At 46.5% G+C, this 27,920-nt stretch overlaps 1 protein-coding gene across 2 annotated transcripts in view; it reads right to left on the reverse strand.

The window, feature by feature from the left end:
• FOXN3 (forkhead box N3) overlaps positions 1 to 24,087 on the reverse strand; it is a 220,327-nt gene extending 196,240 nt beyond the window's left edge. The window contains exon 1 of one of the 2 annotated variants that reach the window (XM_049828606.1): positions 23,990 to 24,087. The gene's annotated coding sequence lies outside the window, so the exon portion shown is untranslated. Of the gene's footprint in view, positions 1 to 5,191; positions 5,454 to 23,989 lie in introns of those variants that run through there. The other variant, XM_049828608.1, reaches the window with a different exon arrangement.
• Between the last annotated feature and the right edge of the window lie 3,833 nt (positions 24,088 to 27,920).

Below are 27,920 nucleotides of genomic sequence, written 5' to 3' on the forward strand. Positions count from 1 at the left end.
CTTCCAGGTACTTCTCTCTGCCACCCTGTGTACAGCCATTTTGGAAACAGCACAGACAAAAAACAATGGCATTGTCATTGAACAAAGCTCCACTATCCAGGTGATGGAAGTTATCAATCTAGAGTTGAAGGACTTTAACAAAACGAATAGGAAAGAAGCCGTGTAAGGTGGAAGAACGAGGAGACAGAACAGCAGCTTTTCAGTCAGGAGCCGCACACCATATGCTTTAGGAAATAACAAGTTCAATAGTCAGTTGATAAATAGCTTGCCATCAGAAAGTGCATTGAAAATGACACGTAATTGCCACATATATGAGAACAGAGTAAGCAAGAGCCATGCTGAACCATTCCATATGCAGCTCTGCATGTTTTTGCCACCTGCTAACAAAAATACCATCTCAGAGGCAGTCCCTGCTCCCCTAAGGCACGTGGACAGAGTCACCCCAGGACAGGCATATGAGGAAGAGCCTCAGAGCAGCTGCATGCCCACGAACAGCTGCTCCTTGGTGGGGTGATGGAGGGAGGAACACAGATGAAACTGGAGCAATGTTTCTTGGGTTGGGGCAGATTTATCTCAGTTTAAGGGGCTGCATCATGGGGCTGCAAATTTTTTTCTCCTTAGGACAGCTGGCGCTTTCCCCGATATCCCTTTTGTGTTTCTATACCCTAATTTGCAGTGGTCAAAGAACCTGATCCGACAGCACCCGTGCCAACAGCACCTTTACCGTCTTCCCCAGGCTCCCAGGTCCTGCTGGCTCAACGACACCGCTCACACAGGTCAAGATCCAGCAGGGACTATTAAAAGCTTTAAAGTCAAGTACATTCATAACTGCTTTCCTGAATCAAACCCTGAGTAAAGAGCTTGTCAACATAAGTAAAGTCACCAGACCTAGACCATGAAAGATACCTGTGATTACGCAGGTAGGATTTTGTGTGAGCTTTTCAGCATGATTCAGCTACAACCATTGTAAATGTGCAAGAATTTTAAATTCATACTAGAGTGTGAGATTGGCACCTCTTCTAAAGAAATCCAAACAGTGAATAAATGCATCCTATAATAATTAAATATTCCATAAAATTAAAGAGACACTGTCAGGTTCTATCTGGCTTCAAAACGTTGGCATTACGCAACACTCTCCAATAGAAAGAGCCCTTTGATTTCTCCAGAGGCTTCTCAGGCTGCATCCCAATGGTGCCTGTCCTACTGCGTGCATGGCCGGGAGTCCTAACGCTGGACAACCACGGGACGGGGAAGTACAACCGAAGTCCAGGTCAGACCTGGACCTGCCCCAGCTGAGCCTGATTCAGGAACTGAAGAAACAACCAAAGAGCGAGAGGTCAGTGACACATACGGTATTCGCTGAGCTCCTACAGCCCGCGGGTTTATTTGTTATTGCAGATAACGGCCTTTCTAAAAAGGAGGGAGAAATGGTGCTGGCAACGTGGCTTTAAGAGCCCGAGGGAGGGGAAGCACAACGCCAGTGATCTGAACAGCTCGCAGCACCTGCTCCCAAACCGAGGTGATGTAGTCAACTGAATTAACAGTTTTAACAAGGATGATGTGACACACATTTTATCTCGCCCTGGCGCAAGAGCCAACTATCGAGAAACCCGACATCCCCCGCCGGCTGAGCCCGCGCGCCTGTCCCCTCCGTGCACAGAGGATGCGGAACCGGGAATATATTGTGGCTCAGCTAAAAGCAGAGCGGGTGGCAGGACATCCATCTTCCTCCAGGAAGGTTGCTGGGCAACTGGCAAGCTTTTGGCTGGGCACTGACGTCTGCACGCACACGCGCGCCTCCTCCATCACTCGCAACTAACTTGATTTTGATGGATTAACATAAGATGAAAATCTACTGCGCTTCTCTCTCTCTCCCCCCAACACACAGGGATCAGTAAGATACAAAGGAAAATACGATAAAGCATCCACTTATAATGCATGCAGAAGACCGTGCAAAGGAAAACGCAGGCACTAATGAGATTAATGCTCTGAAGTGATCCCTTATTCTATGGTAGAGAAAAATATTTAGTTGGTAAAATCTCATAATAAAGCAAAACACAGATACATGCCCAAACGCCGATTCTCTTGCATCCTCGACTCTTTCGCATCCTTGAGAAATGCCATCTATTTTTTCATTGCTCCTTGTCAGATGATGTTTTAAGACTATTTCCCTTTACCTGCTGGAGATGCACCACTGGGACGCAGAAGTTCCCTCTAATCCGATCCAGCCAGGCATTTATACCACTCTTATTAGCTTGGTATCCAAGTACCCTACTGAGCTGCATTATCATTAATTGTTTCTCAAGTGTCAGCTACAGGCTCAGCTTTACACAGTACAAAGCAAAGATAGGATCCCTGCCCCGAGGAGTTTTACATGCTAAACAGATGGTTAATGACAGCAGCGTAATGACAGCCTTTGGACTGGTAGGGGATAACATTTATGGAATGGGGAATAAATTAACCAGGATTCATGACAAACTGCACTTGCTGTTCCTGGGGAACTCTGAAAATCTGGTGGTGACTGTTTTTCATGATACCCTGGAAACGTGTACCAGGCTTGTGACCCAAAAACAGAACCTCGGGTTTTTTGCAGATGAAAAGCTTTATTCTAACTGAAATTTTTTACTGAAAAAGTGACCAATCTTCTTCCACAAAACACACACAGGGCGTTTGTCAGAAAGGGCGAGAATTTTAACTAAACCAAAAATATTTAATGTAAAAAAATATATATATATACATATATAAAATGTTTTAGTTACCCCTGAGTTTAGAAAAGTTCTTTAAAAAAAAAAAAAAGATGAAAAGGCAAAAATGGAAAATGACCTAAGAGCTGAATGGGGATCGGAGATTAAGGCAGCAGATCATGCCAGCGGGGTGAACGCTGTGCCGAGAATACAATAACGCACAAGGCTTTGGGCAGGTACAAACAAGGAGCTGGGCAGAACCTAGTAACTTCAAGGACAAGAAACTCAGACCTGCAAGGCAGGCGAAGGAAGCTGATGAGGATAACCACACCGTGTGTGCATTATTTATTTCTCCAAGACCGGCATCAGGTGCAGTGCAAGCAGCCCCAGGCGGCAGCAGGGACATTACTGCTGGGACTGGGCCGGGGAGGGGACCATGAACACCCACCACCAGGGCTGGGGCCACCAGTGGGGACAGGGCTGAAGGATGCCGGGCAGCCTCTGCCACCACATTGGGCTCAACAAACTAATTCTAACTGACGGGGCATTCCTCTTCCTCAGGCTCTTAAGATCTGGTTGTGGCAGGGCTCAAAACAGTGTTTCTGTACTCTTCACCAGCACATGTTATTCGTTTCAATATACATATAAGGGGACTATTGGCTGTCATTAGCTAAGAGACCACAAATCCACAGAGCCTGACTTCTGGAGTACCCATGCACAGCTGATGCACATGGGTGGGACAAGCAAGGTCAGAGACCGTTTGAATTCTTCTAATGCAACAGATTTTAGCCCGTTGTGTTTTATTGCTATTGATGCTGATGTTAGTATCTTCAGTGCCAGAAAGCTGCTCATAATTTGGGTAACACGTAGCATTAAGTACAGGGTATTTCTGTATGATCTCTAGAGTCAATTTTTGATTCTACAATACAAACATGTAAAAATATTTTTTCTACTCTGTTTTGCAGTGTAATGCACAAAATGGTTGATTTTTTTCTCCCAATCTTATTGTGACCTTCTACTATTGAGCAGGCTGCACCAGAGAGCTCTTCCCCACACACTAGTGCTTTCCTGCATTCTAGAAACACGTTTCCAGTTTCTTATTCAACAATGACTCACTCTAAATTCCCTTGTGGACTTCACAGATCTTCAGGTAAGAAGACACTGAAGCAGGAACTGTGACTACAGAAAGGCTTCTCTTGGATGGTGGAAGATGCAGGTCCAGCCACCTTTCAGTTATGTTGCCCCAGTTCTAGGCCTCTAAGTAACATTTTCAAAGGCAGGTAAAAGGCAAGGTCCTTTTTCCATTCCAACTGAAGTATTTAAGATCTTACAGCTCATTGAAAGCCACAGAAACTCTGTCATGTGTGCCATTTCTAAACCAACCTGTATTGTTATTTCTATGTTGGCACCTAAAAGCTTGCACATGTACACGCAAGGCAGGTAAAATATCTGCAAAAAACAACATCACAGAAAAAAAAATCATCAGCAATTACATTAAGACCAAAAAAGGTATAACCACTGAGCATTTAAATAAGGACACCACGGAACCTTTTCCCCATTTAGATGAAAACCTTTACACCTCCCAGTAGCTTCAATGTAAATTCAACTTAGAACAGCTCTGAGACAATCTAAAAATGAATTTATGAACAGAATAATTGATAAGACTCTCGGGTCCTTATTTCTGTGTGCTCACATAATAGCAATTAAAGCTAAGCACCTTTGAACAACCTCTAAACAAGCACATGGAAATCTAGGAGAACCTCTGAGTGGGGATTATGCATTAACCTAATGTTCATAATCATGTTCAGAAAGTTTGCTCTTTCAAAGCTTGAAACAGAAATGTTAATATTCTCAGGCAAATAAAAAACCTTAAGCTATTGCAAAAGGCAACTTTTGAATCAAATGTATAATAAGTAATAAAACTTCAAAGGATTCATCGCACGCTGCAATTAAAATGCCCAACACAGATTTTTGAATCGCCTTCTCATTTCTAAGGAAACCTTTTTCCTCCAATAGCTAAATTCAGGTGAGCATCTGATCATTATTTATTTTACGAATAAACATATGCTTTCATCTGTGCTGCAATGAAAAGAACACAGCATCATAGACCAAAGTGGCAATCAAAGCCAGTTCCACCTCATCTAATCTTGTTCTTTAAGGCTTCACAGTATCAATCCTCTTCTCAGAAATCTTCAAGTATGAACAGTTAATGCGAAACAATGAGTGGCTGTACACAAGAGAGTAACAAGAAGACCATAGGAAAAAATCCCACCCCCTCCCCAATTTCCAGACAATTAACTGGAAATCTTCCATATTTTAGAAGAGGAGAGGATATCTGTGTACAGCATGATGATAGATATGAGCAACAGATAGGAGCAGGCTCCAACAATTTCTGGTTAGCTTGCCTAGGAAAGGCAAAAAATAGGAACATCCCTGTGGAAGGTAAAACTTGTAGCTATGGCTTTACAATGAATTGCCAAACAAAAAGCAATCAGCAGGCAACTTACTGTCAGATTTGACAAAACACCTTGAACTCTTATTCTCATTAACACAGCTGCCGATTACACAGTCCGCAGTACTGTAACTGAAGTCAATGCACCCCCATGGACACAGCCAGGTGAAATTACCCTGTCTAATTGCAGTCCCCAAGTTGCAGTAGCAGAGGACACATCCTTGGGATGGGAATCCTCCATGACTGCCTTATCCTAACAGCGTGAACAACTGCAGCATGAGAGCAGGTCTTGAGCACCAAGTTGGTATCATACCAGCCTGCAAAAAAGTTGCAAAAGACGTTCCTTTAAACAATAAGCAAAGAAATCATAGTAGGGCAGATGAATGAGTAGAATTTTTCTAATGAAATCAAACCACATAAAATAGAAACTGCATGGTGTTTACAGCAGGAAGTCACCTACAGAAGCCTAAAGGACTTATTTAAGAGTGGTCCTAGTAACAGCTGAACTAGCTTAAAGTCTTACACCCTGTCCTGGTTTCAGCTGGGATAGAGTTAACTGTCTTCCTAGTAGCTGGTACAGTGCTATGTTTTGAGTTCAGCATGTGAAGAATGTTGATAACACTGATGTTTTCAGTTGTTGCTCAGTAGTGTTTAGACTAAAGGATTTTTCAGCTTCTCATGCCCAGCCAGGGCATAAGAAGTTGGCACAGGACACAACCAGGACACCTGACCCAAACTGGCCAACGGTGTATTCCATACCATGGGACGTCCCATCTAGTTTAGGAACTGGGAAGTGGGGGGGCAGGGAATCGCCGCTCAGGGACTGGCTGGGTGTCGGTCGGCGGGTGGTGAGCTATTGCCCTGCGCATCATTTGTACATTCCAATCCTTTTATTACTACTGTTGTCATTTTATTAGTGTTATCATTATCATTATTAGTTTCTTCTCTTCTGTTCTATTAAACCGTTCTTATCTCAACCCAGGAGTTTTGCTTTTTTTTTTTCCCCCGATTTCCTCCCCCATCCCACTGGATGGGGGGGAGTGAGTGAGCGGCTGCATGGTGCTTGGTTGCTGGCTGGGGTTAAACCACGACACACCCAAACTACACAATTTAGGCATTCCTTGCTTCCATTCAACATAGTTTCAAAAAACGGCTCTTCTGTAGCACAGACCTAAAAAACTGGGGAGAAAAAAAAATCCCAGGCACTGCATCAGAAATCACTTCAGCTTATTTGGTGCCTTTAATTTTTATAGGAAAACCCCCAAACTTATTTCCAAATCACTTTGCACTTAGTTAACTCTCAGTATGATGGTATCCATTTATCCTCAGACAAGTTCAACTTTATCCCTTGTAGCCTGTCCAAAAATGTAACAAAATCAAGATGGTCTTTTTTTTTTAAGGACCAAAATCTGAGCATGACCATTTTCTTTTCTTCATTAGCAGAAGAATCCATATGTGGGACATAGGATGAAAACATAATAATGCTAAGATTTTGGGGGAAAACAAAAAACACCACCAGGACAACAGGGGCAATCAAGAGAACAAAAATTAGAGAACTACATTCCTGTGGCCTACCAGAGTCTCTTTCACAGTACCTAAGAGGTGATGTGTCACGGTAGAGACGGACACGACAAGTAATAGATCACGCAAAATGGCTACTTTATTGTTCTAACACACCTTTTTATCCCCTTCTTCAGAGTATGTGTTAGTATATGATTGGCTTAGTTAGTAACTAACAATTTATGATTGGTGAGTTTGTCAGGACAGTTCTTCTTATCACTATCTTGTTTTCGTACTGGTCTTCTCGGATCTTTCCAGACTTCTCAAGGATATACTACAAGCTGCTCAAGGTCGCGCTGTTCTCGAACTGTCAGGAATTCCGTAGACTTGTTGCATCCCCCGACAGTGATGAGGTCAACCTACCACAGATGATCTCAGGATCCTCAAAAGTCATCAAGACCCTTCATAAAGACGAGGATTTTATCTGAGTCTGATAATTAACATCTTTTCTGCAGATGGCCTGAACAGAGGTTACAGATGCTACTCTAGCTCCTCAAATGCTATTTCACCTAGGTCAAAATCCCACAAACAAATAAAATCTGAAAGCCAAGCCTCCTATGGCCAGGCACAACAGCCCCAACAGTTCCCAAACGTGCTCCTTTCCGTTTCTGCTGAGGAGAGTGACTGTTTGCAAGTGATCTCAGCTGCTTAGCTGGACACACATGGGTTTTCCATGGATGTGTGCTCCACCTTTACCTACGCACTTCTGGAAATCCCCACTTTGCCCCAGATCTAAAGCGGCACCAGCTGCAAAGCCAGAGCATGCTGCATGCCTCACCAGCATGGACAGCTGCAGGCAGCTTCCCGAGAGAAGGGCAAGCCTTGCAGTGACAACACTTCACAGACACCAGCACATCTGGATTTTGCTCCAGGTGTGCCACAGACTGCTAGGTGATATCCAGCCACCTGGAGCATCACGGTCCCCATCTGCTGAATAAGGGCAATTGCTTCGTGAGATGCAAGAAATCCTATAGAAGTCAGGATAAAAAACAACTTCCTAATCTCATTCTTTTCCTACCGGTAATTATGTCAACGTTCTTCTCACGAAAACAAAATACCCCAAAGCCCATATGTTACAGCTTTGTTAAAGGACCTTGTTTAAAACCTGAAGAACCTGCTAAGTTTAAAGGCGCACAGGAAAAATATCAGGTGTAAACACAGAAAGCGTATTTTGTCGGTAGATATACTATGTCAACAGATACATGCCAGCTGAGGAACTGAAATAAGCATATGTTTAAATCTAAGAAAAGAGAGACCTAGACCGAAACAGAACTGAAGGAGAAGCTGTTCCCTCTCTGAAATGGCACTGTGTAGGAAGAAAATGCTTTTTGCTGTGTTAAAACATCTCAACATTCTTTCTTCTTGTTTTTCCTATACCTTCAAAACAAGACTTCCATACAGAATGGTGCAAGCAGAACTTAATGTATTAAAACATAAACAGTTTTCACCTCAGGAGCAGCCACAGATCAATACATGTACGGTGGCACTGAGCTTGCAAAACTTGCTCAAACTCCCAACTACAGGTACCAGCAGTTTGCCAGAGAGAGGCTACTGAAGCCTTTTATAGCAATTCAAGCTACAAAAGGACATCCCTCTATACACAATTATCACAGCCTGGCGTATCAAAGCACTCTATATTCGAGGGTATCTGTCCACACAGTTGCAAACACTACTAACTAGATACTAACTTGGCACTAACCAAGGAGCTAAAAAAAGTCTTATCGTGGTCTACACTGACAACTAAACCACTGTTTGGCCCTGGATTAATGAATATAATACCTGACAAGAGCAATTGGAGATTAACGGCCTGTAACTGCTTGGCTACCTTGTGCTCCATAGGGTCAAGCACATAAATGTCAGCAGAGAAATACTTTGTCTCAACCTGGTGCTAGCACTACAAGGACCCAATGAACTTGGAGATATGAGGGCCAGGCACTCAGAGCCACTACTGTCACAAGGTTTAGTGGGTGGCCGATTCTCATGAGGAAGGGTCCCGACGCAGAAGGACTTCAGCTCCCCTGCAGCACACAGCGGAGGGATGTCCCAGCCGGGGCACATCGCACATGCCACCCTGCAGGACTCTGAGGTGGGAGCTTCAGGGCAGCAAAGGCAGCAGACGTAAGCGAGAACAGGTCCCTGCCTCTGGCCGGGGCTGGGGTGGAGACAGCCCGAGACTCAGACAACCGCCGGCAGCCCCCTGACCCCATCTGTTCTTTGCTTGGCACATCTTCGTACAGGAGAGAAATAGGGGCCAAAATTTTCTCTTCTTCTTGGTCGCTGCATTGAATTGCAAAAAATTCACCACTCTAACATTTGCAGAAATACGCCTTTTGCTCTGTTTTACAAATCTGGTGTGTTTCCATGGGGCTCAGGACCCAACTCCTGAGCAGTGGCCAGGCTCGCTGGAGCACCTGTGCTCACCTCTAAATAACTCATGTGCTCAGGCTATACAGCTGAAACACTGCAGCCTAAAGCAGCACTCCTCAGATCTGGATCCCCACACGTATGCCCATACATAGTCCCCAGCTCTGCCTGAATTAGGGTTAGCTGATTATTCATCTGCTCTATCTTGGGGGAAAAAGAAACAACAGATAATCTGGAGATTAAACTGGAACCACTCTTCCTGAGAAATTGCTTTCTGGAATGTATAGTGAAGGAAAAAAAATGTAGGTAACTTATACAGCTCCCAGGGGAAACATGAAAGAGTCCAGTAAACGTGCTGAGTAAATCTGTAAGCATATGATGCTGAGCCTCCTTCATACTCCTTCAGATGAACCATTTCCCTATGTCTTTCAGGTAGCAGAAATTATGTTTGTGAGACGGCTGTTCATACGCAACTTCTGGGTGCAGACAGGAGTATGCTAATACAACAAAAGGTTGTATTACCCTACGCTATGTCTTCAAACAACAGAATAGTTCGAAATAATTTACAAAACCTCTCCCTTAACCCCTCCGTACCTTGGTTCCTCAAATGCGAGTGTGAAAGAAAGGGACAGAAGGAAGGGAGAGGGAAGGACGACCCTGCAGTGCCTTGCAGGGCTGGCACCGTAATACACGCACCACAGGCCGTGAGTTGCTCTGATAACGACGGGAGCAGGAGCCACAGCAGCCAGGATGTCCTTCCACACTCAGTACACGCTTGGGAAGTGTGTCTTGGCCACAGAGGTCATACAGCTTTCAGAGACGCTGCCGGCACTCAGGGAGGGGATGCTCGGTTCGAGGCACCAACCCCTCTCAAGCTCCAGGGCTTCCCACAGGGCCAACAGCAGCCAGAACTCTCCTGCTGTGACCCAAGTCCCCACCAGCACTGGATGCTCCCCTCCTCACTAGCTCCAGCAATATCCCTTAAAGAGGACCTGGAAGGAGCTCCAAACATATGTGTGCTGTAGGTATCAGCCCCTAAAACATTGCTATGGAGCACACCGGAGCAGATATATGGTAGAGCACACCAAAGGAAGAAACAGGTGGTAAAAAGTGGCAGTCTGTAAATGCACCTTTTGACAATTTTTACTTTGCAGTCTCCTCAGCCAACAGTGCTTTAATAAAATATAGTCAAGAGAGCCAGCTTCAGCCTGCCTCTGAGAGCACTGGACCTCCGGCCATGAGTGGGCATGGGGTAAACAGGGGTTTCTTTTCCCAATACTACCCCCTCTCCCCCTTCTGAATCCTCACCTGCCTTCACATACTTCCCCATCCCAGCAAGCTCTTTGGGGCAGAAACCTTTTATCTGCATGTCTGCAGGATGCATACTGCAGCCAGCCCCTGAGCCTCCTAGTGCTTCAACACCATCAATGCTACAGCAGGGTCCACCACGGATGTTTGACTCTCAAGAGCAAAATCAGCTCTGTCTAGCCAGAGAAGAGGAAAAAAGAGACCAAAACAAAACCCCGAGCATTAGTCACTGTTAACTGTTCTTTCCAGAAACATAATATTGAGAGGATTTCAGATATTTCCTGGCAGGGAGATTTCATGGTGGCTTTTAAAAATGGATGATTAGTAAGATATAAATCCCCATAGCTAAGATCAGCAAGAAATCCTTTCAAACTTATATACATACACATTAAAACTTGAGCATTTTACCTTTCCCCAAAAAAAAGCAATCGCTGCTGTCAAGTACACCCTTCTATTACAGCCACACACCACTCTTTTTAAGAATAGCTAATCAGAAAAACATACAGAGGTATTTAATCAGGTGGGTTTTTTTTCTTTAATGACCTAATGTTTTGGTTTGCAACTGCTGCCAACTCACGCTGGGTGGAAATTTAGTACTGTCAGCATTTAATTATTATTTTAACACAGATTTCTCTACCTTCCTACAGCGAAGAAATAGCTAGAAAAAAACGCAGCAATGAGCAGCTTTTTAAGCCATTAGACGCCATCCTTGTTATTTAGCCATATTGGAAATGACCATTTAAGGACACACAGAAGCTCACTCTGCCATCCCCTGTTAGGGCAGATGCTCCCCAGTTTGCATCTCCACAGCCAATGGGAGGAACAGCGTCCAAGGGACAGCCAGAAGGGACTGCAAACACCTTGCCCTGGAAGCTCGCCAGGCTGTGACACAGCTTATCAAAATATGTGCCAAAGAACTGAAAACACAAAGCACCTGGTTGGTGTTGTACCTTGGGCCATAAAGAACAAATCAGACTGGTTATTATTGTCAGCTTAAAATCCATTTTCCTAATTTTTCCCCTCGCTGTCTGAAACAAACTCAATTCTGCAACCTGTAACAGGCTACAGGGAAAATATGTGTGTTGATCTGCTGCAGACTGCAAGATGGGTTTATTTGATTCACACAGTGGGGAAAAAAACCCAAAACCAAACAAACAAAAAAACCCAAACAAAACCCAGGTTGTATGATTTCAGAGGAAATTCAGAGCTGTGCTGCTCATGGTAATCTCCCAGCACCATGCAAGTGTTGCACTTCATGGTGCTCTGGAGCCAGGACGGGTGCATGGAGAGGGCTCTCCCCCCCACTCCTAGACAGTCTGGTGAGAGCTCGCTTTTTCCAAAAAAGCAAGATTTAGGGTTCGTCCCTTGCAAAAAACAATGGAGAAATGAGACTGCGGCAAAGCAGGGCTCCTGACAGCATGTGTTAAACGGCACAAAGCAGGAAGGGCTGTGAGGACGCACGTGGATAACTTTATCTTCCAGAGCGGATGGAGTAGTCAGCCACACACTTATTAAAACAAGTATTAGTCTGTGATAACAATCTAAGATAACACTAAAAGGTTTGTCACCCAAGGAAAAAAAAAAAAAAAAATAGAAGCCAAAAAAAGATGCTATTGCTGGACCTGTGTCCATAGAAACCACATTTAACCTCAACAGAAAGTCCCGCTACACCGGTGACTCCTTACTTGAGAAACACAAGCACCCTGTTTCGTATATGCTGACCTTTGCGTACAGTCACACTCATGTGTGGGAGGGAGCATCACGGTCCCCCACGGTGGGAGGGAAACATGTATATATAAACTGACAAGAATGGAGGTTAGAAACAGGGAGGTGACAAATTTTATTTCTCTGACGGCAAGGTAGGGCTCTCTTGCCAGTTGGCAGGAATGAAGCATTGCTCTCCTCTACCTGAAAAAAGAGGTCGTGGATGTGGCGTTTAATATCCAGATGGTCACTATAAATGGAACCTACCTGTGATAAACAGAGGCAGCTATTTCATCTGCTTAATATTAACTCTTCTCACAGCGTGCTTTATAAGTCACATTCCTGGAGCGAAGGGCACATGTTTTAAGAAGTCACATACAATTCCAGTTTTGCGGAGTAAAAGAGAGGGAAATAGCCTTGGTCACTGAGAGTATTTGAATGTCACTTTGTTAGGCTGTGCATTGCATTTGACAGAGCTAGCAAAGGAAATGAGAAGTGATAACTGATAGTGCCGTGATTAGATCAGCCACCTTGGGAAAGGTGCTGAAGCAGAGATATTTCACTAAAATAAGGAGAATCCTGGGAATAGATTTCTGGCAAGTGATCACAAAGGAGATATGGCCAGAATTAGAAATGGATTTTGCAGGCAGATAAAATGTAATAGATAGAAGGCAGCTCAAAATGATATATTGTGAGGGCCTATAGAGTGACTATAAAGTTTGTTCGCAGTTATTTAACATAGAGATCCTAGAAAGACTTAACTTCAAAATACACTTGCTGTGTTATTAACTTTTATGTACAGAAATAAAACAATGTTGCATTAAAGCTCTCTAGTAAAAAAGTAAGCTGCCTTCTGCCCAGCTACCCACCTCTGACTCCACTGGAGTTGCATTACTTTATACCACAAGATAGAAGTGGAATAGGAATCTCTTCTTGAGCTTCTGACTGGCAAAGAAAATGTACGTTTCATTATTTTATCTTGAGGGAAGTTGCTTTAACAATGAAAGATAACTACTGGCAGTGGTAATTAATGCATTGTAATAAACTCATTACATGCATTTCTGTAATCTAACCATGTTTTCTTCTTCTGCAGTTCACAGTCGAAGCAGTTCTTTAGGCTGCTACTTTAGGGGAAGAGGGTTAGCTTTATTGGCTATAAAAAAGGCTTCAATCATCCTGCTGTCCACGTCCGTCTCCTCCTTAGTAGGTTTATCCAATCAAATTTAAATTTAAAGACAACTAGCTTCTTGCAGTTCTGTAAATCACAGTGGCCAAAACAGAGACCTTATGAGTATGCTAACTTGGGGAAAGGCTGCTACCTGAGTTCAGTCATTAGACATCAGAGTTTATCTCCACAAGACAAACGTGTTGACAACCCATCTTCATTTGATCCCATAGTCACAAGACTTAGAGATCAGTCTACGGGCTTAAGGATCTGCCAATACACTGCACCCAGGGGCCTAAGTTTGGCCCTCTGCTCCTCACTTCATTGGCTGGTAAGGTGTTGAATTTTGTACAAACAAGTAATGGACTGCATGTTGTTCATAACAAGATACAAATCTCACAGTTACAGCAATATAAATCTATGTTGCAACATATCTGTGCATAAAGAGGTCTTCTCATCCACTAGCTCCAAAGAGCCGTATGTGCATCACTTAGACTGTCAGAGTGGGAATACTCACATAAATCACCTTTGGTACCAATGGTGAACGCGCTTGAGAGAGCAAGGGTAGCTGGGGAAGAGCCAAACATTAACATTGTTTACCTGCCATTGGAATACAAATCAATAACCACCATCACTACATCAGTGATGGCAGTGGAGCATCAATTTCTGCATCCATAAAATCAGATGCAACTGCCACTGCATCCCATGGGAGCTTCACATGAATACATGGAGGTAGACTTTAAATATCAACCACCTACATGATCAAATACCAAACTATTTGCTCAGGCAAAAACTTCACTGAAATCAGCTAAGACAACAACAGTCGATAGATTTTGGCATGAAAAGGGACAAGCCTCAATTTTTGCCAGTGTTCATGCCCACATTGGCACCAGAAGGAATGACTGGCTAGATTTTCCAAAGTGCTATGCTGCTTGCTTCAACATTTGTAGAAGTCAAGGCACTTTCTCACCTACAGATGTTGCACCTGGGCTGAACCTCTTGTCCTTTGCATTTGAAACAAAAGTTTCATTCCCAGCACTAGTACCTGAGAGTCTCTATCAAAACAAAGCTCTACTTTCAAAATAAAACAAGCTCTTCCCAACAGCCCATGAGCTGAATCCTGCTGCCTGACTTTGTTGTTGTTGTTTTGGATGAGCAAGAGCTGGGAGGGCAGTTTCTGTCTATATTAATCAATATTTAGGTGGTTTCCTGCCCATTCATTCACGTGCTGAAAGTGTTTTTGACAGTGAGAAATCCACTGAACGTAAGCAGGCCAGTAGCAGCTGCTTGAGAAATGCCAATAATACCGTGCATACCCTCCAAATTTCCCCAATGTTCATATGCTATTAGCAGGTGACAGATAAAGCATGTGAAATATGAAAGCAGGACAGATAATTATATTGGTGTAGAGACTTCTATACTGGAGTAATTTTTGCGTCAAATACCTTGTTTAGGCTGTAGGTTTTTGGGGTCAGAAAGAAAATCTTCTTTCCACACTATGTCCACGACAGAGCCGGGTGCTTGGGATCCCTGCTGCTCTGTGGTCCCAGCTCTTAACCCCCCCCATAATTAGCGGTAGTTAACAGGAGTAAGCAAGACTGAACACAAACTCGGAATGAAAATTACTACGACAAAAAAAAATCTGCTCCAGATTTCAAAGCAATTCCTGAACTGCCCACGTCACACCATGAACAGGCATCCTCATTTGAGCAGAGAGCACTTTGCACGAAAAAAAACAAAAAGGGAGGAAGCCTGGCTTGAATAAACAAAGTGCAGCCCACATGGGGAGTGGGCAGAGTCCACCAGCTTGGGACATAACCCTCTCAGGGAGAAAGGGCAAGTGGGCAAGACTGATACTATTCTTATCATCAGCACAGCAACGGCTGTTGCATGCAGCTCCTTAACGAAAGATAACACAGCTTTTCTGGTAAAAAAGCCTTTGCTACTAACACTGTGAAATTATCCCCCTAGACACCTCTAGACAGAGAGATCACCAGTCACGAACAGGGAATGGGAATGTCCTCACCCATCGAAAACGGCACCCCAGCTTACAAAAACCAAAAGGATTTTTAAAATGCACTTTACTTGATGCTGTGGGGTTTTTTATTTTTCTTGTCTTGGTACAATTAAACCAGTCTCATTTCTAGTCAGGCTGTTTCCAGTCACTGCAGCAGGCCCCAGTACTGTAAATGGGTTGCAGTCGCTCCAGTAATGAGACCTGCTTGCGAACAAGGGTGACCATCCTAACACACAGGCCTAATTTCTACACTTTACCTCTTTTTTTCCTACATTTTACCTCATCTTTTCCCATCTGCGCTTTCTTCCTCCTTGCACAAAGCTGCTCCGTGGTGATATACGTCCAGACTGCAATCTCCTGCCCTTTCACAACGCACGCTGAAGCTGTGGTATTTTCCTCAGACCGTCTTCACCACGCCCCAGCCCTGCTCCCACCAGACATGGCAGACCAGAGGGGAACCTACCCGCCACCTCCCAGGACCCCCGTGCCCACGGGTGGTTCAGCGCCACCCCGCTCCCCCCCACGGGGCCTAATAACTGGGGTCTGGCAACCACAGCTACAACGTCGGTATATTTAATCAAAACCCTGTGACTTCCCGGCACCTGTTCGAATGTCGTGAGCAATAACCTGACTACCCCAGGACCCCGACTGCAGCCAGCACAGCACCCAGCTGGAGGTGCCCAGGGTAAAGCAGGGCTGACACGGCCACTTCACCCCCCAGAACAGCGAGGCACAGAGCTCTGCACAGAGCAGCCACAGCAGCACCGCACAGCACAGCGTCAATTAGTGATGCTGCCGTAACTATCCCCAGGACGTTGATCTGCACCATTACATGAGACTACTTTGCAACAACAGAAGACAGGGAGAAAAGAAAAAAAAAAAAGAAAAAAATCAGGCATACCAGTTAAGAAGTAGTTTATTTATAGCTCAGCTTTTCAAAATTTACTAATTGTAGTAGAGACTATTCAGGGCTCACATCTCTAAAGAAGTCAATGTCATTCCCTTTCTCTTCTCAACCCTAAATAATATGTGATAAGGTTTTTCTATTCTTCCTTCCAGACTGTAGGACTTTTGTTCCGCCTTGGCTTCATGAGATGCTGTCTTCTGGCCCTCCTCATCCAGTGATGGCTCTGTACCTCCACATCCTCCCCCCCCACTCACCAGGCGTGATCTTATTCACTCACACATCCATCGCTACCCTGCCAATGAGAAATGTACTTTCTGTCGCCGACTCTCCTCTCCAGCCAAGCTCACCTCTCAACCTGCTGTGCTGACATCTCTTGGCTGGGCATCTTGTCGTCAAATCAAACCCAATACAGCTGCAATGGACGTTTTGATCTTTCTTCACTTGCGCGGCCTCTCTATCACTTTGGAACAAACTTCCATCCTCCCTGTTGCTCTGGCCTGTAACCTCTTCCAGTTTCCCCATCCTTCACATCTTCACTCTTCTCGTAATACCACCGGAAAGACCATCAGCTGGTGTAAGTCAGTGTAATTCCACTAACTCCAGTGGCGTTCTACCAATTCACAAGAGAGGAGTTTCTGTCCTGGTGCCTCTAAAAGCAAATATATTCTATTTGACAAGTAAAAACCTCCAGCCAGGTCCCTCAACATCTACCGCATTTATTACTGTGATCTCTTGTCCTCTCCGGTCTCCCAACAGGCACACTCTTTCCAATGCACGTAACCTCCTGAAATTCTTACCCGGCCCTTAGTTCTCCACTGCTCACAACCCAGAAGTTTCCCTTCCACTCTGAAGCCTCCTGTACTTACCCACTGTCCACTCCTCAGCCACGCTTGGCTTCTTATGCCTTCTGAATACGCATGAAGTAATTTGGTGTGCTTACAGTATTTAATTAGCAGTAACAAATCATGTACTAATTCAGAGGCTTATTTTATGCTAAAAAAAAAAAAAAAAAAGAAAAAAAGGAGAAAAAAAAAAAGGAGGGAGAATCACCATGGAAGTTCAACACCCAACTTCAGATTGGGACACAATTAAAAAGCACCTGTTTAACACAATGTGGGCACACACCTGCAAACTTACCTACTTAATCACCAAGACTACATGAAGTGTTACATCTTTTTTGTGCCATCCTAATACCAAGCACTGTGCTATCCCAGGTAAGGCACCTGGAAGTTTCATAACCATTTTAATACCAGTATAAACCTCTGCTTAAACCAAACATGTCGCAGTGTAAAATGATGCAAACAACAACACCCGTGTGTCTTCATGCTCTCTAGACCACACCGTTAAGTTCTGCAATGGTTGGAGGCTTGGCACTTACTGGCTCCAACCTAACCATCGCTGCTATCTTTGTACAAATGTTTCCATTTTGTAAAAAACCCAAACAAACAAACAAACAAAAAACCAAAAAACCCTTGCATATTTTGTTCCGTTTACTATCTACTGGAAAAAGAGAAAAGCTCTTTCCAAAAAGCACAATAGCGCCTGCATTTAGGGTTTTCCACACCTGGAGGGATGTGAGAGTATGGGGGCAAGATCAGACCCTTAATGAGACTGCTAAGGAGTTCACCATATGCACAATGCCAGAATGATAAAATGTTAATGAAGTGAAAGTATATTAGTGAATTATTAAAATTTCGCTCCTCTCTGCAAAGCACAGAGTGAGGAAAAACTCAGTGAAGATAATAAAAATAGGATCAAAACATTTGGATCCCTTCTCCACCTCCAACAAAAAAGCTTTACAAAATCTGGTGTTAAAATTAACATATTAATTGGGTAGCTTCTACAAATGATCTACTGTAAAACCCAGATCAAAACAAGTTGGAGTAGGGGGTAAAATGAGATTTAATCCAGTTAAATCTGGATGGGTCAGACTTTCAGCTTCCTCCCATCTCTAATAACCTCTTGTAACCCCTCTAATGTCTCTGCTCCTTTCCGCAGCAAGCCTAGCCAGCAATTAAATTGGCAACGAGAAGATCTCACTGAGGGGAGTAACACCAAGCGCAGTTCTGCAAGGATGGGTTGGGCTGGGGAGCTCGCATCTGCTTGCTGTGCCAGAAGCCGACTTCATCCAGGGAAAAGGTTGGCCTCTCCACAAAGCCCAAGAGAAAAAACAAAAAGCAGCTCTATACCAGGGAGCCGCAGAGCTGCCAGGGCTTGGAGAGGGGAGCCTGGCGAGCCTGAGACAGGGTCACAGAAGACACGAGGCCGCTCCTTGGTTCAGCAGGGCGGGCACAGGTCTTGCAAAGAACTACACTAAAAAGAGCAACAGCTTTGCCGTACAGTATTAAGAAGCAATTTCCAATAAAGCTGCCGCTTCTGTGAAATGCTTTCCAGAATCTAGCTTGGATTGCCTCATACATAAAGCTCCGTCTGTTAGGAAGTCTGGTGTATTTTCCTTGCAACGAAAATATGCCCAGACATCACGAGTGGGCTTTATCAGCAAACAGGTGGCAGGTAAGCAGTTTGCAATTAGGCTCCCACTGGGGAACCTCACACTCAGCCTGAGCAAACAGAGTTCACGTACAGGGTCCCACCACAACACAGCACGTGGGACGTGAGCAAAGGAAGAAGCTGGTGTGGGCCAAAACCACCCCAGCCCTTAAACAATAACTATCTTTATTTGGTTTTAACCTATTTTCAGTAAAAGGTAGAAACATCTAGTGTAGGAAATTTCATTGTATCGGCTAGCATTAATATAAATTCCTGCTCGTGTTGGAAAAAACAACAGTGTCAAACAGCTAGGCAGATCTTTCCATTCAGTGGCACCTACCAATGCTGACCACAGATCACACAGCCTTGCCATCCATCTGTCCTGCCGTCAGTGTTGACAGAGAGAAAGACCATCTCCAGCAAAGAGACTCTTAGACTGCAGACAGAGAATTAAAAGGAAAGAGTGACAAAATATTGTCCAGCATAATAAGCAGAAGTTTTACCTCCAGCAGACTTAGCCTGTCCAGTTTTTGCAGACATTATAGAACAGATGAGCTTTATGGAGAGTTTTGAAGGAGCCTAAAGTCACTTCTGTTCCTCCCCGAGAGAGGTGGTGAAAAACTGACCCCTGGCAAGCAAGCGGCCACCAGCACCTAGGCTAACGTGAGGGTGATCCTACATGACTTGAACCACCTGAAAGTCATGTGTCCGGCCATGGCAAATTTTAACCATTCCCCAGACCCCTCTCACCAGCCACCTCCAGAGTGGGGCTATCCCACCACTTCACGCCCATCCTCAAGGGGCACAGCTGGGGCACAGGGAGCCTCGCTCCACTGTGGGCTACGCAGGCAGCCAAGGTGCAAACTTTAAGCTAGACCACCAGCTTCAGTCCAGATCAACTGAAGTCCCGAGACTCCTAAAGGCACCTAAAGCATTACAGTGAAGTTAAGGAGGGTTTGAGTTGCCCTGATGCTTGGCAGTTCAACTTTGGGCACCTTAAATGGAGTAGGATTTCCAAAGCCTAGGAGAGAGTTGATACCCAAAAACTGCCTTGCCTTGCAGAGCTTCAGGCTGCTTTCCCAGAATCAGCTGATCGCTTCTGTGATGGCTTCAGCCATAAGTTTTACATTTAAATGAAATGCTGTTTTGTTGGAGTCCTTTTTTCTTCATTATTTTGTTACAGTTTTACTTTGGCTTGTCCATGAAAGCAGGTAAGCCAAATGCGGTTTCATTAAAAATATTTCAAAATTGTGGCCAAAGTCGTGCTGCACTGTATTACGTCTGAAGTCATGAACTGGCAAATTCCAGCATCAGCCAGGACAGTCCCGTTCCAGCCCCGCTTAGGCTTCTCGACAGCCCTGGCAGCCTCTTCTGCCAGGAACAGCTCCTAACACCAAGACATCTCCTATGCCAAAAATCACTACTTGAAGCCACTCAGCATGCCAAGCAGCTTCTTACAAGTTTATGTAACTTTTCCACGTTCCCTCCTCAAAACCCTCTGTGAAAGTTCAGCTTAACACCATAAATTCTCCGTTGTGAGTCAACATCGGAGAAATAACATTTATTTCTCTGAACCTCCCTGCTTACTAGAACAGAAAGACCTAAACCCAAGCCCTCGCCTTTAGTCTGGACCTTCATCCAAAGCCGTGTCTAATCTTACAAGCCTCCAACCTGGCATCCCAGCCATGCCACGCTGGACAGGGACCAGTAAACGACTGGTATTTTCTGGAACCACTGCTTATATTCTCACCCCTGACCCCACATCATCCCAAATACATACACGCTGCATTGGCGCATTAGCACCAGTGCACTCAGGAAAGGCAGACACATTTTCAAAGTTTTAATCCATTAGCAATTGCTAATTAAGGGGTAATTAATTTGACTCCGAGCTCTGCTCCTAATTTGCCTTGCAACTTTGGGCAGCCCATGTGAAAGGCTACATTTTAGCTTCCTATGCTCATACAACTTTTGTGGATATTAATAAATGAATTTCTGTAAAGTGATTTATGATCCATGATGAAAGGCAGTTCAGAAGTGTAAGGACTGCTCCTATTAGTAAAATAACTGGTGCATTTTTTGATCTTTCATTCTAAGCAGGGGGGGAAGAAAAAAAAGCCTATCGGAGTATAATTAATGAGGCTCAAAAGGTATAAATTGCAAATTGGATACTTCTGAAAATGTGGCCCAGAGAGGTTGGTGGGGTGGTTTTTTATAACAGCAAAAAAATGGCAGGACAACACAAGCATTTAATTTCTTGCATTTCCCTGGGGAACAACTGACATTATAAAACTTTTACAAACTAAAACCATTAGAGATAACCAAGAGTAGCACAGACATGAAGGATGATGGAGGGTAAATCTAGAAAGTACCTAATCCAGCTCATTTCCTTCACTGTGCAAAAACAAGTAACTGACACACTTCCTGCCGGCGAACCTTCCTGCAGATAAGGGTGCTCCCGACAACAGGAAATTCACTTCTAGAAGCAAGCACACTTTCGCTACCAAGCCAAACTTTCTCCAGTTGAACTCCACAGCTATGAAAAGCAGCATCTGGCTAATCAGACGTGAGCGGGATTGAACGAGCAACTGCCTGACTCCCCAGGTCTTTCCTCGACGCAGGGAGGGGGGTCCCAGCAGCTCCCGCACCCCAGCGCCAGCCCAGCCCAGCACCCAACGGGGACTCCTCGCCCAGAAGCAGGCGCTGCTCCCTCTGACTTTACCGTCCCTTTAGGCTGCTCTGCCGACCCCCAGACTTTAAAGCCAGGCCTTGGGTTTTTCGGATAGCAAGATCCAAAGATGTGGGTGGAGAGGGCGCTGAGCACCTTCGCCTCCGCGCCCTGCAGGATTTACCTCCTGATGCACAAGGCCTGCTCACCAGCCACTGGCTTTCTTCAGAAATAATAATGCAAAAAGTGAACTATGCAAGCAAAGAGGCAACAGAGGTCGAAGCAGTCATTTAAGGTTTCAAAGCGATGATTTATACAGTGGGTGAAACATTCAAATGCTTCTTCTCGGCTTGGTCACTGCAAAATGAAGATTAAAGGGAGCAACAAAATGAAACGTTTTGGAGAAAACACAGTGAATACTCAAAGACATATCTCCATCACAAACATCTGAAATCAACGGCTGCTGCCGAAGAAAATAAGCAAAAACACTAAAACCTTTCTTGTGAGTTTGCTGTGAAATACTTCTCTCCGGCTCCAAAAGCAAAATAGCTCTCTCCTTTCACACACAATAAACTTTCAATAGTCCAGCAAAGTAAAACTTCAATTTACCACAATAATAGTCTGATTTTCTCATGCTGCATTTATCAGTAATGAAGTATATTTTATTCTTGTATCTCTGCTTTTGTCCTCACATAGCATGCTATAACCAAATGGTGATTTTTTTTTTTTTTATTAAAAGCAATTGTACAGGGTTTCCCATAGCCATTTGCCTCTTTTTTTTTTTTTTGCAGGTGAGGCAGAGTTGTGAAATGGCCTTAATACTCAAGTCCAAATTATTCCATTTTAATATAACATTGAAATGAGGAGCAACAGAGGGAGATCTAATCAATCCCAGCTTTCTCTCCCAGGTCCATAGATTCCCACGAAAAGACAAGTGGCCTGGTCATTCGATTAAAAAAAAAAAAAAAAAAAAAGTCATCCCTCGCTACTATTTATTTTAACCCCCTTGGTCCTGCCGCTTTGAGCCTTTCCACCCACAGCAGGCAGCAGCAGCTGGGGCAGGACACCCACCACACGGAGGGCAGCCTGGTGGGCACGGGGCAGGTGGGCTCTGTCTCCCTAACTCCTCCTTGGGTGGAAAGTGCGGGACAACGTCCAGAGAGGAAAGAGGGGAGACGGCGGCACGGGGTTTTATTGTAAAATGACCTTGATTTGACAGGCACGTTCTCAGGTTTCAACAGATGCTGTGGGAAAGGCAACAGCAGCCAAGGCAGTCTGCAGGCATTTCTGATGATATGCAGACTTTTTTCTTTTTCTTTTCTTTTTTTTTTTTTTTTTTTAAATAAATGGGGGTGGGGGGGGGTAGTCTTCTCAGTTTCCATGACAACAGTGTCTCCACTTGTCTGTTATTAGATACCATCCGCTTCCTGTGTCTAAATTTTTAAACCAATCAGAAAAGTGTTTATAGATTTTACAGCTCCTGGGACAGTCCCTCTCCTCCAAGAGAGCTACTTTAATGACACGTAACGCTTAGGCAGCCAGGGCTGCAAGGCCTTATATTTTTGGCTGCAGAGTGATCACAGTTTATGTTGTTTACCGGCTGATACGTGGGCTACGCTGGAGAAAACCGGGGGTTTGCTGCCCGATTTACCGTGCCCGTAACAGACGCTACCACGTTGGGTTTTCTAATCCCACACAAACTCGTGTTCATTGTTTGTTCATTTTTGTTTCCAATGCATCCCATGAAACAGCACAAGCTCTCCCTGCGTGAAAAACGACTGTCTAAGAGGCGCCGTTATCCCACCGGAGTAACGGTCTGCTCTGACGTAAATGGCTCCACAGTAAAACCTCGCCTGCTGCAATTAAAGTTTCAGTAGACCGGCTCGCAAGAGCAGCCGTGCCGTAGCCGCGCAAACAGATTTTTCACAGACACATTCTTGACAATACAAATAATAACTGACCGCAGCGTGGTTGGCAGGTTAGTGAGGAAACGCTTCTCCAGGGGGCAGGGGCACACGCATCTATCGTGCGGGAATTAATTCACCGTAACTCCAGACAAGTTAAGAGTCAGCACTGAAGAACAGCGAGCCCGGGAGAGGCGACGTGAAAACAAGAAAACACCCTTCCCGGCGGCTCTGGCAGACCAGAGGATGCCCTTCAGGCGTGCGCGCAGGCACAGACGGAGCCCCTGAAGTACCGAGCGGCTTCTTCCCGGGTCGCGGATCTCACCGGCAGGAACAAAAGGGCCACGGCCGGGCGCCCCCCGCGGAGCCGGGGCCGGGGCCGTCGGGGCACAGCCCCCGCCCGGGATGCGGCCCCCAGGCCGCCCCGCACGCCTCCCCTGCTCGCCCCGGGGGGGCACCCCCGCCGCCCGCCGCCGGGCAGCCGCCTCCGCGCCGCCCTCCTGCCGCGTCCCCGGCGCGGCGGGGCTGCGCGCCCGGCGGGGCTCGGCGGCGGGACGGGGGGCGGGCGGCGCGGGGCAGCCCCGAGTAGGCTATAACTCCCCGCCCCGCGGCGCCCAACGGCCCCAAAAGTTTGGCCGGGGCTCCCCGCCGCGGGAGGGACGGGGCGCGGGGGCGGCGGCGACTGGCCGGCACCCACCCGCCCACCCGCGCTCACATACACGCGCTCGCTGCCGGTGACACCGCGAAACGCCAGCGCCGCGGTCGTTACCTCCTCGCCGCGGCCCTCGGCTCCCGCCGTCGTCGCCGCCGCCGCCGCCGCCGCCGCCGCGGGGGTGGGTGCTCCCCGCGGCCGGCCCCGCTCCGCGCCCCGCGGCGGGAGGCAGCCGCAGCCCGCGCCGCCGCCTGCCGCCCCCCCCACCCCCGGCGGCGGCGCCGCGCCCCGCCGGGCCCTAGCGCCGCCCGCCCGCCCGCCCCGCCCCGCCTCGCCCCGCCCCGCCCCGCCCCGCCGGGCTGCCCCCCCTCCGGAGCTGGCGGCGGGTGCCCGGGCCGGGCCTCCCCGAAGGAAACTTCGGGGGGGGGGGGGGGGCGGAGCGGGGAGCCGGCGGGAGCGGGCTGGCGGGTGCCGCTTGCCGGGGGGTGTTTTCCCGCGGGTGCGTGGGGACGCACCCGCCCTGGGCTGGGGGAAGGCGGCGGGTGGCCGGTCCCACGTTTTCTTTCCCGTTACGTCGCAGGGGAAACGCCGCTTGGGCCCGCTGCCCCACCGGGGCGCCCGCCCGGCCCGGCCCGGGCGACTTGTGTCGCGGGCAGGCAGCCCTGTCCCTGTCCCCGTCCCGCCAGCCGGGAGGGGCGCGACCCCCGGTGGATGCCTGCACGCCTTGGCTGCCTTCCTCGGCCATCGCGTTGCAACCGTGAGCGACCTTCGTGCCACTGGAGCCAGTCCCCTCTACGTATTGAAAACTGAGACATGCAGACCTAAAACTGGTATTTTTGTCACCCGTTTACCGGCCGGGCGCTCCAGCCGAGGCCTGGCACCTCGTAAGACTGTATTCTTTACAGCTGAAAACAGAAGACTTCCCCCACGCCAGGACAGCTTGCAGTACCCCTTTGCAACCCGGGTGCCAGCCTCCTCCTGCTGCCTCCCCTGCCCTCCCATGAAAGCGGGCGAGAGCGAGCTCGGGACCCGCCTGTGAGGGCAAGGGCTGGCAGGGTCTCGGGGGGAGCTGGCACCATCAGCGCTGCCACACGCTCAGGGAAGCGTCAAGCCTGTAAAGGGCATTTAATTATTCATCGTAAATTTACCTTTCTCCAGCCAACCCTATAGAGCGACAACTCAAGGTACACGCGATCGCTGTAGTGATTATAGGAACAGCCTAGCTTTATCCCTTTAGATTTATTTTGCCAGAATGTGGGAATGACTGGTTCGGGATGGGGTGAGATCTTTTTACCCCAAGGGGATACATCCTTTCCCTGACACCGAGTCTGGACAGAGGGCAGAATGAGAGCTGTGTCCTGCCAACCCTTCTTCCTGCCTACCCAAACTCCACCACCCAACGTGCTTTGGTGTGGGAGGGACACAGAGAAACCCAGATTCTGCACCAGCATATTGCAACCTTTGGAGGTCAACAATATACAAAAAGTAGCAACTCTGAATTTTGATGATAAGATTTGGAAAAAAAAAAAAGAAATGTTTTTCCGTATCTCTAGCAAGTATGGCATTACTGGTAGAAGGGAATGGAAATGTTCCTCTGCCCCTTTTTCTTGCTGTCTCAGGATGGATTTTGATAAGCCAGCACAAGTTGAAGTAGCAGCTCCGTCCTTTCATTTGTAAAAATTGCTGGCATGAAACTTCTCCCTGCCCCCACCTCAGTCCTAGCTATATCCCTGGTCACTACTCGTCTGTGCAGATGGCCATAACCTCCTGTTGATTCCCTGATGCTCGCACCTTCAATGGATGGACAGGCTCAGTTTATTCCGAAGTGAATATAAAAACCTGGGGTTTCCTGAGCAAAGTTACAGCTTTCCTTTTACAGGTGGTTTTGGTGACATGGAGATGGAGGTGTTCCCATCCCACAGGATTCCTGCATTAAGACACACAGGTCCCTCGTGCTGTTCGGTTGAAAGTTTTCTACTGACTGCCTAAGACTGTGGCAAAGTCTTACAGCAAAGCACTGACAAAAAATCGGAAGGCGTGGAATAAACCCAGCCCTGGGCTCCTTTTCCAGGCTTGTTTCCTAGTTAGGGGGGGTGGCCATTGGCATGGCGGCCACTGGAGATGCTCTCAAAGCAGAAACACCTGATTTAGTTTTAATGAAAACACCCCAAGAGTAGCTGAGCATTTGGGCTCAGCTATCAATGCAGCTGGAGCTGGGGACCCTGGGCACCGTGTTAATAACGAGACATCTATTCATTGTTTTCAAAAATGTAAATATCTGTTTGCAACACCACATAAGGAAGTCCCACAGATGCCAACAGGAGTCTCCATGAAGGGCAAAATCCTGACCCCGTTGAAGGAATCCCCAGATCGCATAATCATTGGAGACACTACAGGTGCTGATTACCCTTTGCAGGGCTGCTCCATATCAACATTATAAAGAAGGCGTTTTTTCCTGTGCTTACCCATTAACTCTAAGCCAGGTAATTTTCCTAATGAAATCAGTAGTAGCATTTCTTCATCCTTTGATCAGGTCATCTGAATTACTCTGTGCCTGTATCTATGCTAACCACAGCAGTTTTAAACCTCAGCCTAAGTTCCTGCAAAATTTAGCCACAAGTATGTGCATTTCCCTTTTTCTGTTGTTTGCTCCCAGTGATGCAAGCTTCATTATTCTTTCATTTCTTCCTCCTTCCTCCCACTCATGTATTTGAGGCTTTCTTACACGCTTTGTAGCTCTACTTCCCACCTCCTCTTCATTTAGATCCTTCCTAAAGAAAAGAGTGGTTTAGAAGACCCACGTTTGCAAGGGAAAAATATTAATAGTGGAAACTTTCTCAGAGATGCATTTTTCCTATGTCTCCAAGTGCATCTTGTCTCTCCATATCAATCTTAGCACTGTTAACTCTCCCATGTAGAGGGCTGCTTTGTTATCTGCATCTGCCGGATGAAATTAATGGAGATGAAATTCTTAACTCTCTCCAAACGGGGGAGAATTTATGATTTATCCTGTAGAACGTTTTCCCATGTCCACGTCAGTCCATTTTGTCTAATTATCCTTCAAGTTTTTCATTAAGCCTTGTTTTCTTGGAGAGTCTGTAACAATCCAGGCTCTCCAGCTGGCAGCTCCTGGGTTATTTCTGGCCTCTTGGCCCAAGAGCTTATGGCCCCCAAGAGCAGCCCCAGGGTGCAGGCGGCTCTTCTCCTACCTCAAGAAAAATCATCCCTCCCGCCTCCTCTCTGCTGCCGGCACAATGGGGTGCTCGATCCGGGGACAGACAGACGAGAGGCACTTTGCCGCAGGGATCCCTCTTGGGAACGGCTCCAGTCCCACAGGGAAGGCAGCTTAAAAGAAGCTTGACTGCATCTACAAAGTAGCTGTAGGTCCTGCTCTAAACCCCCTCGTGTCTCTTCAAGGACTTGCTGTAGCACCATGTGATTATTTTCCAAGGAGCCGAGTTCGGAGGTGTTGCAGGAGATGTGCGCAGTGCTCCTGTGCGTGCCCTGCTCCAACAACTGTTGTGTTATGTTGTTACCCGTTCCCTTTTTTCACTCTGTCCTGGTTTCGGCTGGGATAGAGTTAATTGTCTTCCTAGTAGCTGGTACAGTGCTATGTTTTGAGTTCAGTCTGAGAAGAATGTTGATAACACACTGATGTTTTCAGTTGGTGCTCAGTAGTGTTTAGACTAAAGTCAAGGATTTTTCAGCTTCTGATGCCCAGCCAGCGAGAAGGCTGGAGGGGCACAAGAAGTTGGGAGGGGACGCAGCCAGGGCAGCTGACCCAAAGTGGCCAACGGGGTATTCCATACCGTGTGACGTCATGCCCAGTATATAAACTGGGGGCAGTTGGGCGGGGAGGGATCGCTGCTCAGGAACTAACGGGGCATCGATTGGCAGGTGGTGAGCAATTGCATTGTACATCACTTGTATACTCCAATCCTTTTATTATTACTATTGTCATTTTCTTAGTGTTATCATTATCATTATTAGTTTCTTCTTTTCTGTTCTGTTAAACCGCTCTTATCTCAACCCACAAGTTTTACTTCAT

Source organism: Accipiter gentilis, chromosome 25 (assembly GCF_929443795.1).
Source record: "Accipiter gentilis chromosome 25, bAccGen1.1, whole genome shotgun sequence".
Lineage (NCBI taxonomy): Eukaryota > Metazoa > Chordata > Aves > Accipitriformes > Accipitridae > Astur > Astur gentilis.